Source organism: Pongo abelii, chromosome 3 (assembly GCF_028885655.2).
Source record: "Pongo abelii isolate AG06213 chromosome 3, NHGRI_mPonAbe1-v2.0_pri, whole genome shotgun sequence".
Lineage (NCBI taxonomy): Eukaryota > Metazoa > Chordata > Mammalia > Primates > Hominidae > Pongo > Pongo abelii.
Window position 1 is genome coordinate 39,403,032 of NC_071988.2, and position 9,779 is coordinate 39,412,810.

The 9,779-nt window shown below is 45.2% G+C and overlaps 1 pseudogene; it reads right to left on the reverse strand.

Moving 5' to 3' along the window:
- Window positions 1–2,225: 2,225 nt before the first annotated feature.
- LOC100436989 (putative cytosolic acyl coenzyme A thioester hydrolase-like) lies at window positions 2,226–3,759 on the reverse strand (annotated as a pseudogene).
- Between the last annotated feature and the right edge of the window lie 6,020 nt (window positions 3,760–9,779).

Consider the following 9,779-nt stretch of genomic DNA (forward strand, 5'->3'; position numbering starts at 1 on the left):
TTTGCTACCTTATAATGAGAAATGTAACCAGACAGCAGATTGTATATTCAAACTGTATATTTATCAGCTGCTTGAGATTTTTTGTTTTGTTTTTGAGACAGGGTCTCACTCTGTCACCCAGGCTGGAGTACAATACGATCTCAGCTCACTGCAACCTCTACCTCCTGGGCTCAAGCCATCCTCCCACCTCAGCCTCCTGAGTAGCTGGGTCTACAGGCGCAAGCCACCATACCCAGCTAATGTTTTGTATTTTTGTTAAAGATGAGATTTTGCCATGTTGCCCAGGCTGGTCTCGAACGCCTGGTCTCAAGTGAACCACCTGCCTGGGCTTCCCAAAGTGCTGGGATTACAGGCATTGAGACACCACACCTGGCCTGCTTGAGATATTCTTTCCTTGTAGGATAATCTACATGGGAAGCCTAGTTATCCTCAGATTTTCTGGTAAACAGGAATCTGGAGCAAGAAGAATTAGCTCGGTAATCATAAAAGACCAGTGTTATCTAATTACAATAACCGAATGCAATCATTTCAGCCTTAAGAATAGAATTGCTCAGAGAGGGTTGCTTTTTCTCTACCGTGATTTTCTTTCATGTGAGTTGAGCTGGAATGATGCGCTCCTTGCTTTCCCTTTATCCATTGTAATCCAAGGCAGAGAGTAACTCATCTGATTGGTAAATCAGGAAGAACAACGTAGATATGCTTGCCTCATTTTCTCTCATTTCCCTCAAGAGTACACACTTCCTTTGGGATTTAAGCATTACTTGGTCCAGTGTGTTCAGTGTTGTCCAGGGCCAACTTCTTCATTAGGCACAGCAGGCAGTGCCTAGGGTCGATTATACCCATAGTGCCTAGGGTCCATGAAAATGTTTTAATTTCCTTTAAAATCAGAAGAAAAAAATTGAGGCTGGGTGCGGTGGCTCAAGCCTGTAATCCCAGCACTTTGGGAGGCTGCTGCTGTAGGATCCCTTGAGCCCAGGAGTTGGAGACCAGCCTAGGCAAAATAGTGAGTCCCCATATCCTTGTCTACAAAAAATTTAAAAACTGGCTTGGTGTGGTGCCATGCACGTTCAATCCCAGTTACTCGGGAGGCTGAGGTGGGAGAATCCTTGAGCCCAGGAGGCTTAAACTGGAGTGAGCCGAGATATTGGCACTACACTCCAGCCTAATGGCGCGATCTCTGCTCACTGCAACCTCCGCCTCCTGGGTTCAAGCGATTCTCCTGCCTCAGCCTCCTAAATAGCTGAGATTACATGTACACTCTACCATGCCCAGCTAATTTTTGAATTTCTAGTAGAGACGGGGTTTCGCCGTGTTGGCCAGGCTGGTCCCAAACTCCTGACGTCAAGTGATCCGCCCACCTCGGACTCTCAAAGTGCTGGGATTACAGGTGTGAGCCACTGTGCCGGGCCCAAATCCTCCTATATTTTGTACTTAGCCAAAAGGAAAATGAGAAATTTTATCGTATAAATTATGATTGATTTCTGATTTGGAACAAGTTTTTGTTGTTGTTGTTTTGAGACGGAGTCTTGCTCTGTCGCTGAGGCTGGAGTGCAGTGGCTCAATCTCGGCTCACTGCAACCTCTGCCTCCTGGGTTCAAGGGATTCTCCTGCCTCAGCCTCTTGAGTAGCTGGGACTACAGGCGCACACCACCATGCATGGATAATTTTTGTATTTTTAGTGGAGATGGGGTTTTCACCATGTTGGTCAGACTGGTCTCGAACTCCTGACCTCAGGTGATCCACCCGCCTCACCCTCCCAAAGTGCTGGGATTACAGGGTGAGCCACCGAGCCCAGCCCAAGGCATGGTTTTATATATTAAAAAGTCACTGGCCAGATGTGATGGCTCATGCCTGTAATCCCAGAACTTTGGCAGACCGAGGCAGGTGGAATACCTGAGGTCAGGAGTTTGAGACCACCCTGACCAACATGATGAAACCCCATCTCTACTAAAAATACAAAAAATTGGCCAGGCATGGTGGTAGAAGCCTGTAATCCCAGCTACTCGGGAGGCTGAGGCAGGAGAATTGCTTGAACCCGAGAGTTGGAGGTTGCAGTGAGTTGAGATCACGCCACTGCACTCCAGCCTGGACAACAAGAGCAAAAGTCTGTCTCAAAAAAAATAAAAAAAAAAAAAGTCACTGATGTTACGTGATATTATTACATTCAGAGAGCAAGTTGGGATTACAAATAACATTTTTCCAGGTAAATCAGTATATTCTTAAGCTTATTTTTTTTTTTTGTCTTTTTTTTTCTTCCTTTTTGTGGAGAACGGGGTCTTACTATATTGCCCAGGCAGGTCTCGAACTCCTGGGTTCAAGCTATCCTCCCGCCTCTGCCTCCCTGAGAGCTGGGATTACAGGCCTGAGCCACCATGCCTGGCATAAATCAGTATATTCTTAGTTTTTTCCCCCTTATCTACATTAGTTACCTGATTAAAAATCCTGGATATTTGAGTTCTAGTTTTTTTTTTTTGTTTTTTTTTGTTTTTTTTGAGACAGAGTTTTGCTCTTGTTGCCCCAGGCTGGAGAGCAGTGGCATGATCTTGGCTCACTGCAACATCTGCCTCCCAGGTTCAAGAGATTGTCCTGCCTCAGCCTCCTGAGTAGCTGGGATTACAGGCGCCCGCCACCACGCCCAGTTAAGTTTTGTATTTTTAGTAGAGATGGGGTTTTGCCATGTTGGCTAGGCTTGTCTTGAACTCCTGACGTCAAGTGATCCGCCCGCCTCAGCCTCCCAAAGTGCTGCGATTGTAGGCGTGAGCCACCGAGCCAGGCCTCAAAGCGCTTCTTCTCATCCTGGGTCTCGGGCACGAGCTGGGGCATGGGCAGCGACCTGCTTTCCTGGCTCAGCGACACTTAGGTGAAGACACTGGCGGCCCGGTAGCGCTTCTGAGAGCTGTCCACAACACAGTCGGCGTCCACCAAGACCTCGATCTCTACGGACTTATTGCTCGTGAAGGTCATGCGTCCCGAGATGGTCTTGATGCAGCCTTTTCTGATCTTGTCGTGAGAATTAATGGCCTCCATGGAAGCTGTGACGAGGTTGGTCTTGCAGTGGCGTTCAGCCAAGATCCCGGCGACCTCGTCCATGACCTTCTTGGTCACGCCTTCATGCACGAAGCTGTGCAGGGTACAGTCTGAAGGCCCCATCAGGTGGATCAAACTGGACTGGCTGTAGCTGACAGTGTTCGGCTCTGGGTTGAGGACTGGCTGGACGATGTCCCCGTTCCTCCACTTGGTCTCCATGCGCTCCAGCTTCTGGGTTTCGTACCACTTCTGGCCCTCCTCCTCCTGCTCCTGCCAGAAATACACAACAAGAGGCACTTCGAGGACCTTGTCCACGTTCGTCAGCGACAGGGGCGCATACCAGAGGGTGGCCTTATTGGTCAGCTTTTTGGCACCTGTGAGGATGTTTTCGGACATCACGTTGACCTGCACCTCCACAGAGTGCTTGGAGGTGTAGGTGATCTCCGCGCTGACGTGGGCCACCTCACCGATGCACATGGGCCACAGGAAGTCGGTGCACTCGACCCGAACCAGAGCGGCCACACAGCGCTCCCCTTTCTGGGGGTTGCGATGCCGGGTGCTGATGATGGCGCCCGCCTCCTCGGTCATCTTCAGGATGGTCTAGCCTAGACATTGCGGGCCACATTGGCGTCATCTGGCCGCATAATCCGGCAGATCTGGATGGCGGACGGTGTCTTGATGTCTGGGCCAGACATGCTGGCAGCTGTGGCGGCGGCTGCAGGAGGGCGCAGGTGTCTGGCAGGCCTGGCGCGGAATTGAGTTTTAGTATTGAGAAAATTAAAGTTTTGGTTGTTAAAATGATTGCAGTTTTAGCTAACTTCAATTTTAAAATTCACCAATAATAAAACTATTATTTATCAATAAGTAGAAACGAGTTAGAAAATATTCAATCCCTTCAATTCAGTTGGAGAATAAACTAATGTTTTTCAAACACCTGACACATATCAAGCATTTACTTAGGTATTTGCATCCATATTGCAATTTAATTCTTGCAACTGTCCTGGCCGGGCACAGTGCCTCAGGCCTGTAATCCCAGCATTTTGGGAGGCTGATGAGGGAGGATCGCTTGGGCCCAGGAGTTCATAGACCAGTCTGGGCAACACAGTGAGATCCCCATCTCTAAAGAAAACAAAAAAAAACCAGTTCTTTTTTTCCTTTTTTTCTTTTTTTTAGACAGGCTGTCACTCTGTTGCCCAGGCTGGAGTACAGTGGCTCGATCTCGGCTCACTGCAACCTCCGCCTCCCAGGTTCAAGCAATTCTTCTGTCTCAGTTTCCTGAGTAGCTGGGATTACAGGCTCCTGACACCACGCCTGGCTAAAAACCAGTCCTTTAAATTTAGCATCCTGGCTGGGTGCGGTGGCTCACGCCTCTAATCCCAGTATTTTGGGAGGCCGAGGCAGGTGGATCACTTGAGCTCAGGAGTTTGAGACCAGCCTGGGCAACATGGCAAAACCCCGTCTCTACCAAAAATACAAAAGTTAGCTGGGCATGGTGGCATGTGCCTGTAGTCCCCGCTACCTGGGAGGCTGAGGTGGGATGATCCCTTGAGTTCCAGAGGCAGAGGTTGCAGTGAGCTGAGACAGTGCCACTGCACCCCAGCCTGGGCAAAAGAGTGGGACCCTTTCTAAAACAAAAAACAAACAAAAAAATTAGCATCATTATCCCCACTGTAAAACTAAAGAAATTGAGCCTAGGAGCAGTTAAGTATCTTTGCAGAGATCACACATTAATGGGATGGCAGAACTAAAAATATGGATCTACACCTAAGGTTTAAAAGCCTGTATTATTTTCCACTTCACCATACTACTTCTCTTAGTAAAAATAACAACGATGATGCTTTGTATCTGTCTTACCTCACATAAATTATAACAAAGCTCCTTAAGGGCAGGGGCCATGTCTTATACTTTTACAATATCCCTAATGAATTTTCAAGAAATGTTGCTTGAATGGTATGGTTGGTTCCTGGTATTTAAATAATGTTATTTAATTTTTCAATGGTATTTCAATGACAGAAATAAATTATGCTTTTTTAACCTTAGTATTTATAATGCAATTATTCTGACTTATTTCACATCAGAGACAATTTTATCATCCAGTTTAAATTCATCTTACATAAAAAAATGTGTGAACAGGCCAAACACAGTGGCTCACGCCTGTAATCTCAGCACTTTGGGAGGCTGTGGCAGGCAGATTGCTTGAGCTCAGGAGTTTGAGACCAGCCTAGGGAGCATGGCAAAACCCTGTGTCTACAAAAAATATAATTATTACCTGAGCATGGTGGCACATGCCTGTGGTCCCACCTATTAGGAGGCTGAAGTGGGAGGATCACCTGATCCCAGGGAGTCTGAGGCTGCAATAAGCTGTGATCATGCCACTGCACTCCAGTCTGGGAGACACAGTGAGACCCTGTCTCAAAAAAAAAAAAAAAAAAAAAAAAGGCATAAACATATATGCAGCTTTTTTTGCTGCCATTCTGCCATTTTTTGGAGTGTATGATATTTTTGGAGCATTATGATATCATGCTTATATAGAATATATTTAATATATTTAACTTCATTTGCAGGCTATTGAACTCTAGGAGTTGCCTTATGAATACCATTCTGGGACTTTGAGGATTTTCCTAAGTACTTTCTGTCTGTTCAGTACTGGGAATAATAATATAAAATAAATAGTAAGAGGATAGTACTATCTATAGCGTTGAAAACACTGACAGAGAAATGGACTTTGCCTTCAGAAAGGTATTAGCCTCAAAGGGTTAAGTAGTCCTAGAACTTGGAAACATATATTGTTTTCCTTTTTCTTTTTTCTTTTTTTTTTTTTTGAGTCTTGCAGAATTACCTAGAATGGAAACCCATATTTGAATGTACTAAAATAATTATCAGCCAAGGACTCTTTACCCTGGGATTGGTGCTCTTGCCCTGCCCTAATGCCTTTCCTTTCAAAATAGAAACCGGACCAAACCAAACAAAAATGTCTCACACTCCTCAAACTCCATTCTAATTAGCAACATTCAGAATTTATCTTTCAGGCAGGTCATCACCAAACATTGAAAAGTCTAACTTCTTAGGCAGGGACTGAGAGGAAAGTCTAGTGGGTGGAATGTGTTACTTGGCCCCAGGCCCAGCTCATATTTTCCATGAGCAAACACCACCTTAGCTTAGGGTGAATGTCTTTAACAACACCTCTGGAGCTGGCCTTCCTCAATTTAGGAGATTTTTTTTTTTTTAAAGTACAATCAAATTTTGAGAACCTAAATAATTTCATTACAAAGAACTTTACACTTCCTTTTAACAAGCATTTACAGAAAAATTACTATAAGGTCGGGCGCAGTGGCTCACGCCTGTAATCCTAACACTTTGGGAGGCCAAGGCACGTGGATCAGTTGAGGCCAGGAGTTCAAGACCAGCCTAGTCAACATGTTGAAAACCCATCTCTACTAAAAATACAAAAATTAGCCGAGCCTGTTGGTGCATGCCTGTAATCCCAACTACTTGGGAGGCTGAGGCAAGAGAATCGCTTGACCTAGGAGTGGAAGGTTGCAGTGAGCCGAGATCACACCACTGCATTCTAGCCCCGGTGACAGAGCGAGACCCTGTCACAAACAAACAAAAACAAAAAAGAAAACCTGCTATGATAGTTAGATTTCTTTGGATGCAACTATTAAGAAACAACTCAAGTTAGCTTAGGCCAAAAAAGGAGAGATTTATTATAAGAATATAGGGATGTTTCGAAGAAACCAAGGAGAGAGATGTAGCTGGCCCCAGGAAAGACCAGAAACAAGTTGTTGAGAGCCCAGACATTATTTTCTCTCCATCTCTCCAATATCTCTTCTCTGCTTGTTTCTTCTCTCTCAAGCAGCTTCCTCTGCTACCCTGGCCTGACGTAGAATATAGCTGCCTCCAACTCCTGAGTTAATCGTATACAAGCTCAGCAGCACAAAGAAACTGAGAATTGCAAATCTTTTATATTTTTACTTAAATGCTATTTATTTTTACACAGCAAATAGATTTTTTTTTAAGAGATGGGGTCTTGCTCTGTTGCCCAGGCTGGCTGCTCAAGCCATCCTCTCACCTCAGCCTCCAAAGCAGCTGGAACTACAGGCACACACCACCATGCCCAGCTAATTAAAATCTTCTTTCTTTTCTTTTCTTTTTTTTAAGACCAAGCACAGTGGCTCATGCTTGTAATTCCAGCACTTGTGGGAGGCCGTGGCAGGCAGATCACTTGAGGTCAGGAGTTCGAGACCAGCCTGGTCAATATGGTGAGACCTCATCTCTACTGAAAATACCAAAATTAGCTGGGTGTGGTGGTGCGTGCCTGTAATTCGAACTACTCGGGAGGCTGAGGCAGGAGAATCACTTGAACCCAGGAGGGGCTGAACCTGGGAGGTGGAGGTTGCAGTGAGATTAGATTGCAATACTGCACTCCAGCCTGGGCAACAAAGTGAGACTCTGTCACAAATTAAAAAAAAAAAAAAATTGGGGCTTGGCGTGGTGGCTGCTCACGCCTATAATCTCAGCACTTTGGGAGGCCAAGGTGGGCAGATCACTTGAGGTCAGGAGTTTAAGACCAGCCTGGGCAACATGGTGAAACCCCGTTCTATACTAAAAATACAAAAATTAGGGCCGGGCGCAGTGGCTCATGACTGTAATCCCGCACTTTGGGAGGCTGAGGTGGGCGGATCACCTGAGGTCAGGAGTTCAAGACCAGCCTGGCCAACATGGAGAAACCCTGTCTCTACTAAAAATACAAAATTAGCCAGGCGTGGTGGCGCATGTCTGTAATCCCAGCTACTTGGGAGGCAGGAGAATCGCTTGAGCGTGGGAGGTGGAGGTTGCAGTGAGCCGAGATCGTGCCATTGCACTCCAGCCTGGGCAACAAGAGCAAAACTCCGTCTCAAAAAACAAAACAAAACAAAAATTAGCCTGGCATGGTGGCAGGCACCTGTAATCCCAGCTACTCTGGAGGCTGAGGCAGGGAGAATCGCTTGAACCTAGGAGGTGGAGGTTGCAGTGAGCCGAGACGTGCCATTGCACTCCAGCCTGGGTGACAGAGTGTGACTCCGTTTAAAAAAAAAAAATTAGCTTGGCGTAGTGGCGTGTGCCTGTAATCCTAACTACTCGGGAGGCTGAGGCAGGAGAATCACTTGAACTTGAGAGGCGGAGGTTGTAGCGAGCTGAGATTGTGTCACTGCACTCCAGCCTGGGTGACACAGCGAGACTCCGTCTCAAAAAAAAAAAAAAAAAGGCGGGTGCAGTGGATCACGCCTGTAATCCCAGCACTTTGGGAGGCCGAGGCAGGTGGGTCACCTGAGGTCAGGAGTTTGAGACTAGCCTGGCCAACATATCGAAACCCTGTCTCTACTAAAAATACAAAAATTAGCTGGGCGTGGTGGTGCACATCTGTAATCCCAGCTACTCGGGAGGCTGAGATAGGAAAATCCCTTGAACCCAGGAGATGGAGGTTGCAGTGAGCTGAGATTGCGCCACTGCTCTCCAGCCTGAGCGATACAGTGATACTGTTTCAAAAAAAAAAAAAAAAAAAAAAAATTGGTACATTAGCCTGGCATGGTGGTTTGTGTTTGTAGTCCCAGCTACTTGGGAGGCTGAGGCAGGGGGATAGCTTGAGCTCTAGAAGTTAGACTGTAATGAGCTGACATCGTGCCACTGCACTCTAGTTTGGGCAATAGAGCAAGAACCTGTCATGAAAAATAAATAAATATATAAAATTGGTTCAGTGAAAAGTCTCTTCATCCTCTTTCTTCTAGCCACCATTTGCTTTCTCAAAAGCAATTAATGGAGCAGTTTGTTCTATCTTCTTCTTGAGATATTCTATGTATATGTGATAAAATCCATCCATCCATCCATCCATCCATCCATCCATCCATCCATCCATCCATCCATCCATCCATCCCATCCATCATCGTATCTAGCTACCTACCTACCTACCTATCTATATTTATCTATCGTTTCCTCCTCTCCATTTTTTTTTATACTAATGGCAGCATACCATACACACACTGAGCAATATATCTTGGAGATGGTGCAGTATGAACATTTAGAGTGCCATCATTCTTTTATATTGTGGCATTCTGCTCTTTTCGTGTAACATACTGCATTTAACCAGTTCCCTGTAGGTGCGCATTTAGGTTTTCCCCCCATCTTTTGCTATATTACAAACAATGCTGCACATATGTAATTTAAAAATATGCTTAAGAGTAATTTCTATTTCTTTTTCTGTGAGCAGTCTTTTTTATAATGTGTCCATTTTTTACTATGGGTTGTTAGTCTTTTCCTTATTGATTTCTACATGTTTGTATATTAGAGAAATCAGCCCTTTGTCTCCGATGTGAGTTGCATTTTTTTCTTGTTTATTATTTGTATTTTGATTTTACTAATGGTCTTTGTCCCAATTCTAAAATTTCCCTGGAGAGACTAATTGGATTAAAACGCCCACTCTTGGTTAACTGTGGTGAAGGAAGTAGAGTGATTTTTCAAAACCCTGGAGTCTGGTCCTGTAGAATTGGGGGAAGAGGGTACAACTGACTAGGAAACTGTAAGCTAGGAAGGTACCCTAAAAGGAGTTTAGTACATTTCAATGTGTAAGGTATGTTTTCTAGTTACTGTGGATACGTATTTTGTCTAGGGGAAGAGAGTTCACAGTTTTAGCAAAGATACAGACCAACAAACAATCATCACTGCAATTAAGAGAAGTACATAGACATTGCTGTGGGCATAGAAGAAATCATTCT